The 14,517-nt window shown below is 33.3% G+C and overlaps 1 protein-coding gene, 1 long non-coding RNA gene and 3 other non-coding genes across 6 annotated transcripts in view; 3 read left to right on the plus strand and 2 right to left on the minus strand.

Moving 5' to 3' along the window:
- Positions 1–14,517, plus strand: part of LOC143200614 (uncharacterized) — a 144,341-nt gene that overhangs the window by 102,750 nt on the left and 27,074 nt on the right. The gene's annotated exons all lie outside the window — the stretch shown is intronic.
- LOC143201792 (U1 spliceosomal RNA) lies at positions 604–765 on the plus strand. The gene has a single exon (XR_013007000.1). It is a non-coding gene; the product is annotated as a U1 spliceosomal RNA (small nuclear RNA).
- Positions 2,228–2,389, minus strand: LOC143201795 (U1 spliceosomal RNA). Its single transcript, XR_013007003.1, has one exon. It is a non-coding gene; the product is annotated as a U1 spliceosomal RNA (small nuclear RNA).
- LOC143201796 (U1 spliceosomal RNA) lies at positions 8,873–9,034 on the plus strand. Its single transcript, XR_013007004.1, has one exon. It is a non-coding gene; the product is annotated as a U1 spliceosomal RNA (small nuclear RNA).
- Positions 12,799–13,996, minus strand: LOC143200518 (uncharacterized). Of its 2 annotated transcripts, none has more exons than XR_013006740.1 (4): positions 13,701–13,996; positions 13,469–13,642; positions 13,172–13,400; positions 12,799–13,119 (listed from the first exon to the last, which is right to left on the minus strand). It is a non-coding gene; the product is annotated as an uncharacterized LOC143200518 (long non-coding RNA). The 2 variants fall into 2 exon arrangements; XR_013006741.1 differs by having other exon boundaries at positions 12,799–13,053; positions 13,166–13,400.

Genomic DNA, 14,517 nt, shown 5'->3' on the forward strand with positions numbered 1-14,517 from the left:
AATTCTTTTAAATATACTCGTACATAAATATGACAATTTAAAAATACTATCGTTGTTATGATTAATAGTAAAGTAATTTGTATCTGATTTATTACATAAAGTAATGTTTATGCAAGTTTTTCCACAAATTGACATTTCAAACTTATTTTAACAAAATGCACATAATGAGTTTAAACCACTATCCATTAATTTCGAATTTATATTTATATTATCTTTAACTTTATTTTATAAATTGTATCTTATTACTACTAATGAAAATTTTATTGATAGTATATTAAAATATGTTGTATAATAACCAAAAATAATTATGTAAATTCCTTTTTTTAAAAATCACGACTAAATTTTAATTTACTTGATAATTAAATTAAGAATATTCCTTTAATATGTGTTGTTATAATAGGTTAATTTACTTATTGGTATACATATTTTTATAGATTTTGATATAAAATATGCTGTATATTTTAACTTTTTTGCGAATTTTCTTTTTTGTTCGCTTTATTTGCTATCTCTTTGCATCCCCATATTAGATGGCAGCTCTGTCGAAAAGTAACCTTTTCTAATCGATTCAATTTTACCAACACCCCTATCGAAGGGGTAACTGGCATACTTACCTGGCGTAGAGATTACCGTGATCAACAAGGCGGTTTCTCCGAAGCGAGGCCCTACCATTGCACCACGGCTGGGCTGACCTTTGCGATTATCCCTAATGTGGATAACTCGGACGCGAAATTTTTGGTAGCCGGGACTGCGTACGCGCTATCCCGACGTTTAAATAACTCAATATAGTTTTAATTACAGTTGCAAGGCGTCAGAGCCCTTACAGTCAGTGGTATTTTATTACGTTATTATTATAGCCAACAATAACATTAATATTACTTAATAGAAATGTATCTAACATATATTACGATAGAAAAGGAAGCGGTAATGGTTGGAATTCGTTTAAAGTTTCCATTAATATTTGTTAAATATTTTAAATTGGATACTACCGTTCAAAGTTCTAAATACATGAATAAAAGTAACATTTAACTGTTAAATTATATGCATATTTTAAAATTACAAATATTGTTATTATATTTACGAATTAAATTAATATTGGTAAATATTTGAATAAGGCATATTTTTTATAAAACCTTATTGTAAAATTTGAAATCAAAATTGAGTTTTACAAGCTATTCTATTTATATAAAAACATCATATTTATATAGAAATCAGATTGAAATATATTTACATAGAGACATTATACTGGTACATATTAACACAAAAAACTCCACACGCCATATTTACACAAATATTTAATATGATTTAACATTATTTACAAATACTGCAGAAACCGTATATGTATGTTATATGTCATTTATGTAACCCGCATTATGTTATCTCCATCTTGTCCATAGTACTTTTTATCGGAGAACCATCCAGAAAATACATCATTATTTTTACAAATTATTTAATGATTATACAATGAACTATTTAATTACGCTCGGCAAAAACGCATTATTTTTTTCTTGCTAATTCTACTGTTCCACTTTCCGAGAAGTAGGCAATATATCATTGGGGTGTATTTGATGGTTAATATTAATAAATAAATAAATGAAAATGAAAGCTATGCGCATGCGAATTATACTTTGAAAACATTAAATTTACTAACCAGAACTGGCCTGATTAAAAATCATCCAAACATAAAACATCAGAGACATCCTAATGGGAAGAATGGGACAAACAAGAAAAAACTAATGCATTTCTATGTAAGAGCATACGTAAATAATTATAATTTTAATAATGATATTTATTGTGCTGTAATCATGATTTATTGACTGAAGACTTCTTTCTGTTGAAAAGTACTATGGTTTCCAAGACGTATTGGTTTGGGATTCATGAATCACATATACATTTTGATATATGGATTTCTTGTAAATGATATTAAATAATATAAAATCTTTGTTGAAATATGGTGCATGGACTTCTTGTAAATATGTGTCAGTATGATATCTTTATGCAAATATGAGGTATGGATTTGATGTAATATATTTCAGAGCGATATACATAAATCAACTTACAAAACAGAATATGTACACTTACTTGCGCAGAGTTTTCTAGAAGACCGCTTGTACTCTGAGTTTACTAACAAAAAAAAAAGAAAGTGCATACACTGAATATTACTTTCTAAGTAATAAACGATTTATAAGTTTTATAACTATAATAAAAACTATACTGAATTATTTTAAAGTCGGGACAGCGCGTACGCAGTCCCGGCTACCAAAAATTTCGCGTCCGAGTTATCCACATTAGGGATAATCGCAAAGGTCAGCCCAGCCGTGGTGCAATGGTAAGGCCTCGCTTCGGAGAAACCGCCTTGTTGATCACGGTAATCTCTACGCCAGGTAAGTATGCCATTTGCCCATTCGATAGGGCTGTTGAATAGAGTGTAATGGTTAAAAAAGGTTACTTTTCGATAGAGCTGCCATCTTTTAAGGGGATATAATAGGAATGACCAATCGAATGTTACCTCCCACCCCCTTTGCATGGGATGCATTTTCCGTGCATGGTAAGAAGGAGAAACTTATCGCTACACTGTCGACACACAATGTCGACATTCTGCTTTTCCAGGAAACCTTTCTAATACCCTTCCATCCGGTTCAAGATCCCAAATTATTCGGTTTATCGAAACAATAGAACAACAGGCCAAGGCGGTGGCACAGCCATCGCCGTCAAAAATAATATCAAGCACATCCAACTGCAATCGCAGTCACCATCAGGTCTTGAACACACCTCCATAGCAATCGAGTCAAATAGCAAGCGAATTCAATTTACATCAATTTATCGAACAATCGATTGATTCAATGAAGAAGAATTCAAATTATTATTCCAAGGAAACACCCCCAAATTCATAGAGGGGAATTTCAACGCACACGATCCACTTTGGAGCACCAGTAGACCAAACACTGCTGGAGCTGGCATCGCCGGGGTAATAGACGGGATGGAACTTGGACTAATAGTTCCAAGCGAACCAACTCACCATTCCCCCGACATCACCTATCGACCAACAATTATTGACTTCTTCATTTCTCAAAATGCGAATCAAACTTTCGATTTGCAAGTACTCCAAGACCTCGATTCTGACCACAGGCCAATCATCCTTACGATCAGTGACTTTCTGCCTCCCAAACCCAAGAAAACCACCGACTGGAAACTCTTTCAACTAGAGCTTTAGCGAACAGGACCTATACCAAGTATAAATTCTCCATATGATCTAGAAGAAGTAGTCTCAAAGCTCACTCTAGCTATCCAAACAGCCGCAGACAGAGCTACCAAAACATGCAGCTCCGAACCTTTTCAAATTAACCTCCTTAGACAAATAAAAGTGCTAATCAGGTACAAGAACCGATTAGCGAGAAGAGCTCGTGCCACTCTGGACCCTGAGGATAAACGCGTGATACAGTGCGCAATCAGAAAAATCAGGGACAGGGTTAAAGCCTGGAACGAGAGGAAATGGGAATCATTTCTTAAAAATATAGGCAACCCCCCTGCTCTTTATAACCTATGGCGCGCTGCCAAAGGCGTAATGAGGAAAAATTCGATAATCCCCCCTCTATAGGTCGATTCATTCACGTACTTCGTCTTAACAAACCCGGAAAAGTCCGAGCTTCTCGGACACTATCCCCTCCCTGAAGAGAAAAAACTTCAAATCACTGTATCTTCTGAAGAGCATAATCTCTTCCAGAGACTTTTAGGTCTCGATAAAATGTCTGTCTTCTAAAAAAGCTCCAGGCCCAGATGGTATCACAGTAAACCATCTGAAAAATCTCACTCACATCAAGCAACTATCAGAGCTTGCCAACGTCATCAACTCCATACTGAGCTTAAAGCAATTCCTAAAGAATCGGAAATATGCGCTTGTCGCTATCATTCCAAAAAAGAAAGCCAAGTACAATCCATCAGACTACAGCCCATCAGCCTGATTAGTGCACTTTCCAAACTTGCCAAAAAGCAATATTACACACTTTAAACAGTTTCAAGGCGCACACCACATAATCCCGGACGAACAATTCGGTTTCCGTGTCAAACACTCAAACCTTCATCAAGCTGCTTCCACCAGATATTAAAAGGTCAAAAACCTGGAACCATCCTTTTAGAAGTGTCCAAAGTTTTCGATCAAGTATGGCACAACGGTCTAATATTCAATGCGAAACAGCTTGATTTACCGAATGACCTAATTTCTCTGATAGATTCATACTTAGACGGTAGATCCTTTCAAATGAGGATCAGTGACACAGTCTCCTCTCGAAAACAGATGTCCGCAGTAGTCCCGCAAGGTGCTCCACTAGCCTCAGCCCTGCTTAACCGTTACATGGCTGACTTCCCAATCCACAAATATTCCCACACAGCATTTTATGTAGATGATGCAGCTTTCTTTACCACCGGTTACAGTCCCGACGCCATCCGCGACAGACTTCAAGTCGTACTTAACCAGGCGATTGCGTGGTACAAATTCTGGCGGCTACATATAGGCCCAAGTAAAACTCAGGCTATTCTGTTCCACCGCAAAAAGGAGTTCTGCGCTTATCGCCTCCAAATCGAAAAAGGCCCTATCGTCTGGCTCCAGAAGGTATCATACCTCGATCCCCAATTCGACAGCATGCTATCTGCAAATCTAGTTTGCTAGTCCATCCAGTCTGCCTCTACAGAACACAGGTGTCGTACATCTCTGAGAGACAACTTGCACTACTTCAAGTGTTCCAACTCAAAAAAGTCCGCACGTTACTCAATGCCCCATGGTTTATGAGGAATGTAAACACTCACCTCGAATTAGGCATCCCGTTCCTGAAGAGTTTCACGGACATGCTCAGTGTAAGATTCTCCCTAGGCGCCTTAGAACACGACAAAATCTTGATAAAATCCCTACCCGTCCACAAACCTTGGTAGATAACCAACTACGACAATCCCAGTCGTAACCCAGGATCTCTGTCGCCCGCAAAACACTTCACTATCCCGAACCCGATGCGACATGAGCAAAAGACCATTTGGTTCTAGCTGGTCATTCTGGAGTAAGAAAAAAAAACAAAAGAAAGAAAAATATACTTTTTTTTGGTTCAGCATATTTTATTTTATATAAATATCATTTTAAATTATGCTTCTCATGCGCATTGCTTTTTACCTAAAATCGTTTATATCTTTAGTCGGCCTCTATATATTATCAATCATCAGTATAAACAAATCAGTATCAGTATATAGTAAAATCAGCAATATCGTAATCACTATTTAACAATATAAATAAAATATTGAAATAGATTAGTATCAATATTATTGACTTTAACATAACAGTATTTATATAAATTACATTTTTCTAAAAGGAGCACACCAAATATTTGTCAACAGCAGCTTGTTGGGTTGTATTTATGTCTTTATTATTTATATATTTACATTGAATTATTTTCCTTACCACCTATGAAACAGAGTTCTAGGCGCATTTTTAAATTTTGTGCTAGTGGTGCCTGTAGCAATATTGCTCGCTTGTTGTTTCTTAGAGCTACGGCAAATTCTTACCAATAGCAAAAAGGAAATGAAACTTTTCCTCCATACAACCATTATAGAGATTTAACCTGACTGTAACATCTGAATGCATTTTTTGATTTTCATTCATCTGAAAGTTAAAAACCGTCAATTGGAATTTACATCACAATAACCTTCTAAAGTATTTGTTCGGCTTCGGTAGCAGATAAAAATCGAAAAATCATACAAGCACCTAATGATATACCATTACCATTTAAATTCAAGAGCAATAGGTTTTAGTATTTAACAGACTTCGAGAAAGGAAGAGGTTCTATGTTCGACTATACATATTTTTTATATATGTTCGCCGATTTCTCCGTCAATTATGGACCGATTTATCAAAATTATATTTTTATTCGAAAGAGTGCATTTCCGAGGTGGTCCCATTGGTTAGCCCAGGGTTGGATTTGATGGGGGAAGGGGGAGAAATTGAGGGAAACCCTCAATTTTCAAAAGCACGTACAAAGTTTTCACTTATTTTTATCTAAAATAATTAGGTATTCATATATAATGTTATTACTGAACTGATGTGAGGGAAGACCGGAAGTCGTTCAGTGCAAAAGCCGTTCAGTTTGCTTTTTAAATATTAACCGTATGATATGAAAAGCCATAGTAATATTACAGGCAACTACTTATTTGGTGTAGTGGTTAAAGCGTTCAGGGCACACGCCGAGTTCGCGAATTCGTTTCCCGGTGGGAGCAACGACTTTTTGTTGTTATTCTAATTTGGTTAAAACATTTTGTCGCGGACCCCGTAGCCTTAAGCGTTCCTTATTTTCAATCATTGTTTCTTTATTTATATTTTTTCGCATATGCACTATAATATTATTAAAATATCTGCGTAATTTATTGAGCAAATATCTAACACTAAAAAGAGAAAAATAAAATATTTAAAAAAAAATTAACCGACTTCAAAAAATAAATAATGAACCCACTGAAAAGTAAAAAATAACCAAACCTAGACTTTTATATTATGTATATATATATATATATATATATATATATATATATATGTATATATATATATATATATATATGTATATATATATATATATATGTATATATACATATATAACATGTATGTATATATATATATATATATATATATATATATACATAATAATCGTTATAATAACTAAAAATAAACTAAGACCTTATTTAACCTATATACTACCCGTATTTTACATTCTAATATGTACACACTTCAGCTTAATACCTACCTAAACATACAAATACATTTACAATATTATTTTGATTACTACCAACTAATAACTTTGAAGTCGGTGCCGAGCCCAAACAATGCAAAAATAATAATATAATTTTGCGACTAACTAAAGTTAAATTACGAACAATAATCTAATTGTTGTTGTTACTCGTACGGAGTTCAAAGTGGTCAGTTAGTAGTAGTTAAAATAATATTAAAAATAGATAAATAAGTTTAGGTAGGTATTAAATGAAATTGTGCATATATAGTAGATCATAAAATACGTGTGGTAGGAAGACTCATTGGTCCTTACCTATAATAAAATAAAATTTAGAACAGTAGTCAGTTTTTTTTTTGTCATTTAGGACACTTCACTACACAACTACTGAAAATCACACTGTTTGGTTCTCTTGAGTCTGCGTACTAGTTTAGTATTGTCCAAGAGCGCATATATATATATATATATATATATATATATATATATTAACAAGAGGTTTAGTACTGAATATATATATATATATATATATATATATATATATATATATATATATATGAAAGTCTTTTATAACGACGGTTTATCTGGGCTGGACCTACTGTTTAACGTGGGCTCCGAACCACGGTCTTTGGCATTGATCCTACCGACTGGCGAGTGAAATCATCCCAGAAGACATCCGATCTTAACCAGCCTGATTACTGGCGTAACTGGGATCATCTTCCTTGTCGGATTTTGCACTCATGTCTAAGGATAATCACAAATTTTAAACAATCACAAACATAAATTTATGACCACGCAGGATTCGAACCCCCGACTATCACAACGTTAGTCCTGTCGCTTTTACAACTGCTCCAACCAAGCCGGCGATTTCACTACTGTTATTGTTATTATTTATAACTATTTTATATATATATTAAAGTCTACTTTTACCAACTGTGGATTTATCTGGACTGGGCCTAAAGTTTATCGTGGGCTCCGAACCACGGTCCTCAGCATTAAGCCTACCGAATGGCGAGTGACCAACTTTAGAAATCATCCCAGAAGACATCCGGTCTTACCCAGCCTGCCTTAAATTTACGACCATACCCCAGAAGGATTCTAACCCGCGGCTATCGCAACACTAGGAGAACCGTCTTATCGCCTTTACCACTGCGCTATCAAGCCGGCTATAACTTATTTTACTGTACTTTTGTAGTCCATAAATTCGTTTTTGGCCCTTAAAGGTTTATGTTATTTTACAATTTTTTTTTTTTCAGTGACCTTTCTTCTACCATCGCCTTTTCATTTTCTAAATTTAACACTATAATATTGCACTTTTATTTCGTCTTATTGGCCATCTCTTCGAACACGATTTTGCTGTTCGAAAGTCACAACGGCGACTCATATGATATTGAAATAAATTGTATGGGATAACACTTTTTATACTATTTTTCTCTATTACCTATAAATTATACTTATTTTAACAACAAACAAAATGCTATTATAACAAGCTTTTGTAATTATTTTTAACACTTTTTTGATCAGCAAATATAATAATTAATTACTCTAAAATAATAAATATAAATATTTGTAAAATTGCTTATCAAGTATAATTGATTTAAAAAACCAAAGTGAGCTAACAAATGTATACTATATAATATAATATATTTATATACTAGATACATTTTTTTATATTATGACGAATTGTAATTATCTTATATTAAATAGTAAAAATTATTTAAGTTCGATTTTTTGTATGGCCTGTGGCATTATGCCTTCTACTTACGTTTTAATAATTTATATTTATTTTTTTAATGTATTACTTGTACCGAACATTTTATTGATGGTATATTAAAATATGTTTAAAAATCATGGCCAAATTTGAAATTACTTGATAATTAATTTAAATATATTCCTTTATTTGTATTGCAATATTGGGTTAATTTTCTTATTAGTATAAATATCGTTATAATATATTCATACAAAATAAAATATGCTGTATCTTTTTCTCCAATTGTATATTTTCTGGCAAATTCGATTGGTAATTCCTATTGGATCCCCATAATAGATGGCAGTTCTATCGAGAAGTTACCTTTTCTAAATGATACGCTTTAGTCAACACCCCTGTCAAACGAGCAAATGGCATACTTACCTGGCGTAGAGATTACCGTGATCAACAAGGCGGTTTCTCCGAAGCGAGGCCCTACCATTGCACCACGGCTGGGCTGACTTTTGCGATTATCCCTAATGTGGATAACTCGGACGCGTAATTTTTGGTAGCCGGGACTGCGTACGCGCTATCCCGACGTTAAAATAATTCAATACAGTTTTCATCACAGTTACAAAACATATAACGAGTTAAAGTTTAAATGACTTCGATGTACATTCAAATTTTTCGGATAAAGATATATTAATTTCAAAAAATATCTGGTCAAAATGGACCAGATGGTATTTTGTAGTGTTGGACTTAAATCAATATATTTTGATAATTGACAACTGAAACCTAGTTTCCAACTGTTACATGTAACTCGTAATAATTCACAATACGAAAATTATTTTTTATAAATATCTTGTAACAATATACAAATATACAAATCACAATATTTCACAACGCCTGTCACAATACGCCACAGAAAACCATTCTTTTATTGCCTGGCAAGTAATGAAAGCGTGAAAATAATGTTGAAACAATTCCAAATTGTATTTTTGGCTTTTGGCGTCAGCCCCTAGACTTGAAAGCTCTTTGAATGATCGAAGATGCAATTTGAATTTGAATGAAATCGATTTGATGAAATTGATTTGATCATGTGCTGGTTTTCGTCCAATAAGTCTTGCAATCCATTGTCTTCTTGGCTCACCAGTCCATTTTTGTCATTGTCATCAAAATCAAGATGTTTAAATTGTAGAAACAAAAATCTGCCAACAATTTGAAAACCTTTTATAATTTCCTTTTGGTCCTTGTTCATTGCTAATTGTGCTAGATCATCCGCAAATATAGTTTATTGTACCTAACACAACCTAATTCAACATTATGAATAAAACCAGTACAAAAATACATTTTTAAATTACGAGGACAAGCCTTACATTCTACGTATATATTTATTTGAAGTTAGAACTATTATATTTCTAAATTGTGAGAATTTAATTTTACTAAGTGATTTAATGGAATAAGTCTGCCCAATAATTTGATAAATAAACATATTCAAAAATTAACTATTTCTATAGACATAAATCATTAATAAAGTGATACTTAACTTCAATATGTTTGCTTATCTTCGAACGCCAAAAAAAGACTTACTTTGAACAATGATAGAAATACCCCTCAAGAAACTGTCCACTTTTTAACCGACTTCGAGAAAGGAGGAGGTTTTATGTGCGGCTGTATATACATTTTAATGTATTTTCGCCGATTTCTCCCTCTATGGTGGGCCGATTTTAAAAATTCCTTTTTTGATTCGAAAGAGTGCACTTCCGAGGTGGTCCCATTGGAACCAAATTGGGATCTGTTGGGAATATACATATATATATATATATATATATATATATATATATATATATATATATATATATATATAAACCATACATTGCAGATCAATTGAAAAGTCCCCGGCCTGACTCATACATGGCGTTACTAGAATTAAATCCATACGTTTTTTTCGTTAGCCCTAGCCCACAAAAGGTGCGTGTATAAATTTGACAGCTGTCGGATCATTAGTTTCTGAATTATAGTATTTTGAATGAAGCAACTTTTGTTACTGGGAAAAAAATGGATAAAAGGAATTTCTCGTGTTGATAAAATGCTTTTTGAAGGGAAAAGATACAGTTGAAGCAAAAACTTGGCTTGATGACGAGTTTTCGGACACTGCACTAGGAAAATCAACCATCAAGGATTGGTATGCTAAGTTTAAACGTGATGAAATGAGCACCGAAGACGGTGGACGCCGAAAAGAGGTTGTTACCGACGAAAACATTAAAAAAATCCACAAATTGATTTTGAATGATCGTAAATTGAAACTGAACGAAACAGCAGACACTAGAGATATCAACTGTAAGTGTACATCATATGATTCACGAATATTTGGGTATGAGAAAGCTCTGTGTAAAGTGGGTGCCGCGCGAGCTCACTTTTGACCAAAAACAACGGCGAGTTGATGATTTGAAGCAGTGTCATAAAACCGAGTTTTAGCGTCGATATGGAATAATGGATGAAACATGGCTCTATTAGTTCACTCCGAAGTACAATCGATAGTCATTCGAGTGGATTGCACACGATGAACCCGCTCCAAAGCGTAGGAAAACGCAACATTCGGTTGGAAAGGTTATGGCGTCTGTATTTTGGGATACGCATGGAATAGTTTTCATTGACTACCTTGAAAAAGCAGGAACCATCAACAGTAACTAATACATAACATTATTGGACCGTTTGAAGAACGAAATCGCCGAAAAAGTCCGCATTTGAGTAAAGGAAAGTTCTACTTTACTAAGACAATACATCATGTCACAAGCCAGTAAAAATGTTGGCAAAAATCCCATGAATTGGGCTTCGAAGTGCTCCCTCGTCCACCGTATTCTCCAGATCTGGCCCCCAGCGACTATTTCCTGTTTTTTTGAAAGAAATTTTCGTCGAGTGAAGAGGTGATCGACCAAACTGAGGCCTATTTTGAAGCAAAGGACAAATCGTACTACACAAAAATGGTATCGAAAAATTGGAGGATCGCTATAATCAGTGTATTAACCTTGAAGGGAATTATGTTGAATTAAAAATACTAATTTTGCCTGTTATATCACGTCGTAGAGATATTGTAGACAACTGATTCTATGGTGTAATGGTTGAATTTAGCTACCTAACGGAGACCGCGGGGGTAATAACTTTTTTTTGTAGTTTAATTAGAACATTTATTAAATCACCTAGATGTAGCGGACCCAGGGGCCTGAAGCACTTCTTAATTTCAATCATTGTTTCTTTGTTCCTTTTTTTCTCTCATACGCGCTGTACTTTTATTGGCCCTACCCATTGTAATAATAAATAGAATAACTGTGTAATTTATTCAGTAAATATCTAACACTACAAAAAACAAAATAATTTTAACAAAAAAATTGAACCGATTTCAAAAAATAAATAAAGAACTGACTAAGAATTAAAAATAATCAAACTTATTATTAGGTATTAGGTACCTTTGGAAAAATAAATATTCTTTTTCCAACTTTCCATGCGCATATCCAAATATCTTCCGTCGGTGTTGCTATCATCTTGTTGTATGGTCTTGGTGTTGCTTTCTTCCATATTGAATTCTTCGACCAATCGTTAAATTATGTGTTTTTTATAAATTTTTAATCTTCTATCTCCACTATTTCCATTCCAAGGAAGCATTATGCTTCTGTTATTCTTCATAAAGACTTTCCTTTAAGTGCGGTGTTTGTTATTCGTGTCCTTTTATTAACGCATCATTAATGAATATGATCGAATAAATATTATCTTTTGTGAATAAGCAATAATTATAATCTAATCTCTCAATCGGTAACTTGTTCATCGCTTCATTGAATGTTGTGTTCCAAATTCTTGGTGACTTTCTTACATACAGCTTAGCCAAAACAATGCTTGATTTAATTTTCGGTATCTTGTTTCGCTAATTAGGTATGATTTCCTAATATAAATATCTTTATCTATTGTTCCATGCGATTCGAACGTCAATTTGATTTATTTTCCAATTCTGTTGAAATAATATTTATATTAAAATTCGAATATTTTGTAATCTGCTGAGGGATCCATAGTTTCAATGTTTTTTTTTTAATCTACTAATAACTCTAGATCCCATGTTTCTAGTTTTCTAGGCTTTCATTGGTCCTTGCGTGTTCAAATGTACCGTAACTAAATTCCACAATCTATTGTATCCAGCCATCTTCCTACTTGTATATATTTTATGTTAATCTATCTAAAACTATTTTCTACATCTATTTAGAACAAATTTTATGACGTCGCAATATTGACGTATCAACACTGAGTTTTAGTTCAGTTTGACCTTGAAATACAACAAAATTCTAATCTGAAAAAAATAATGAAACAAAAATATTGTTATCAAATATAATTTTTTTAACATTATAGTAAATGTAATGCATATATTATCCAAGGACTTAAACTTAAATTAAGTACACTGTTATAATAGTTTATAGGTTAGGGTTGTGTTTGATTACATTTTCATTGAACTCTTTTCCATACCACTTATTAGATAGGTGGGTTCTTAGTGCTTGTGTTATTTGGTACAGTGTTTTCTTGTAAAGATATTTTGATATCACTGTATTTCTCTTTCGTTTGTTCTGTTTATACCTGTATAAATATTTCTTGATTAAACTAGATTTAATCACTACATTATCCTTAATGTATTTACCATGTCTGCAAAAGATTTCCTACAGTTATCATATATTAATTATATACCCACCTTTACTTGTTTCTATTCTCATCACCCTGTCTTAGAAATTGACAGCATTGAATTATATCATATTCAGAATGTTTAATTCAAGTGAATAAGTAAACTGTTAATTTCCAATCTGTCTAACATTTGTTCACAATTTCATCATTTGTCAATTTCTTCTGATCTGTCTGATCGAGTTTATCCAAATCGAGGGTGTTATTAACCAATCCTGCTTAAAGTACAATACATCTGCATTGAATACCTACAATATATGAATACAGTACATGTTATGACTAATAAAATCTAATAAATTGTTATTCCAATATTTACCTTTTCCCATCATCTTGTGTTGTTATAATACTATTTTTATTATCATCTTACAATGAGTGACCGTTGGAGATATTGGTTCCATTCTGAAATATCCATGTCTCATGCTTTTAAAAATTGTATTCCTTTAAAAGCAATATCCGGAAGTTCCGCTTGACCTCTTCGTTACTTTTCAGACTAACAGTTTGTTTGAAATAATTGCATTAAATTATGTTTGTATTGAAAAACTACTCACTGTTTTTATAAATATCATTTATGTAATCACTGATAGAGCTAACATCTAGCTGATCTTGATTTGTCACCAGCTTCGTATGAGGACGGTTTTTTTAACAGTAAATGCTTAGCTCGCTAATACATTTTACTGGCAAGAGGGATCTCAATTGTCTAATTCCTGTTCAATGTAACTGATTAAAGACGCAATCTATTCCGTCTGGCTTCGGAATTTTCAATCAGATTAATAATAAGCAGCGATTTGAAATTTATCAAAACAAGCAAAAAAATTAAAATAAGGTTTAATGATTTATAACCTTTTATCACTATTGTTTTGAAGAACTTTGCATACGTTTGACAACCGGACGGCTTTGGCAGGCTAGTTCGGTTACACGTTCGAACTTATCCAATGTGTTTCTTTTTAACTAGCATAAAACGAATTTACAAATTGCTGTAGGCAATACATTAAACATCTTGGTGACTGTCAGATCATTAGTTTGTGAATTATAGCATTTTGAATGAAGCAATTTTCGTTATTGTGAAAGGAATGGATAAAAAGGAATTTCACGTGTTGATAAAGTATTGCTTTTCGAAGGGAAAAAATACAATTGAAGCAAAAACTTAACTTGATGCCGAGTTTCCCCGGAACTACCCCAGGAATCAAGAATTGGTATGCTTGCAAGTTTAAACGTGGTGAAATGAGCCCAACGTGAACGCACTGAACGCCCAAAAGAGGTTGTTACCGACGAAAACATTTAAAAAATCCACAAAATGACTTTGAACGACCGTAAATTGAAATTGAATGAAACAGCAGACATTCTAAAGATATCAACTGAACATGT

This window comes from Rhynchophorus ferrugineus, unplaced genomic scaffold (assembly GCF_030347505.1).
Source record: "Rhynchophorus ferrugineus isolate W39M unplaced genomic scaffold, kcgeb_rfMv2 rfM8, whole genome shotgun sequence".
NCBI classification, from domain to species: Eukaryota; Metazoa; Arthropoda; class Insecta; order Coleoptera; family Curculionidae; genus Rhynchophorus; species Rhynchophorus ferrugineus.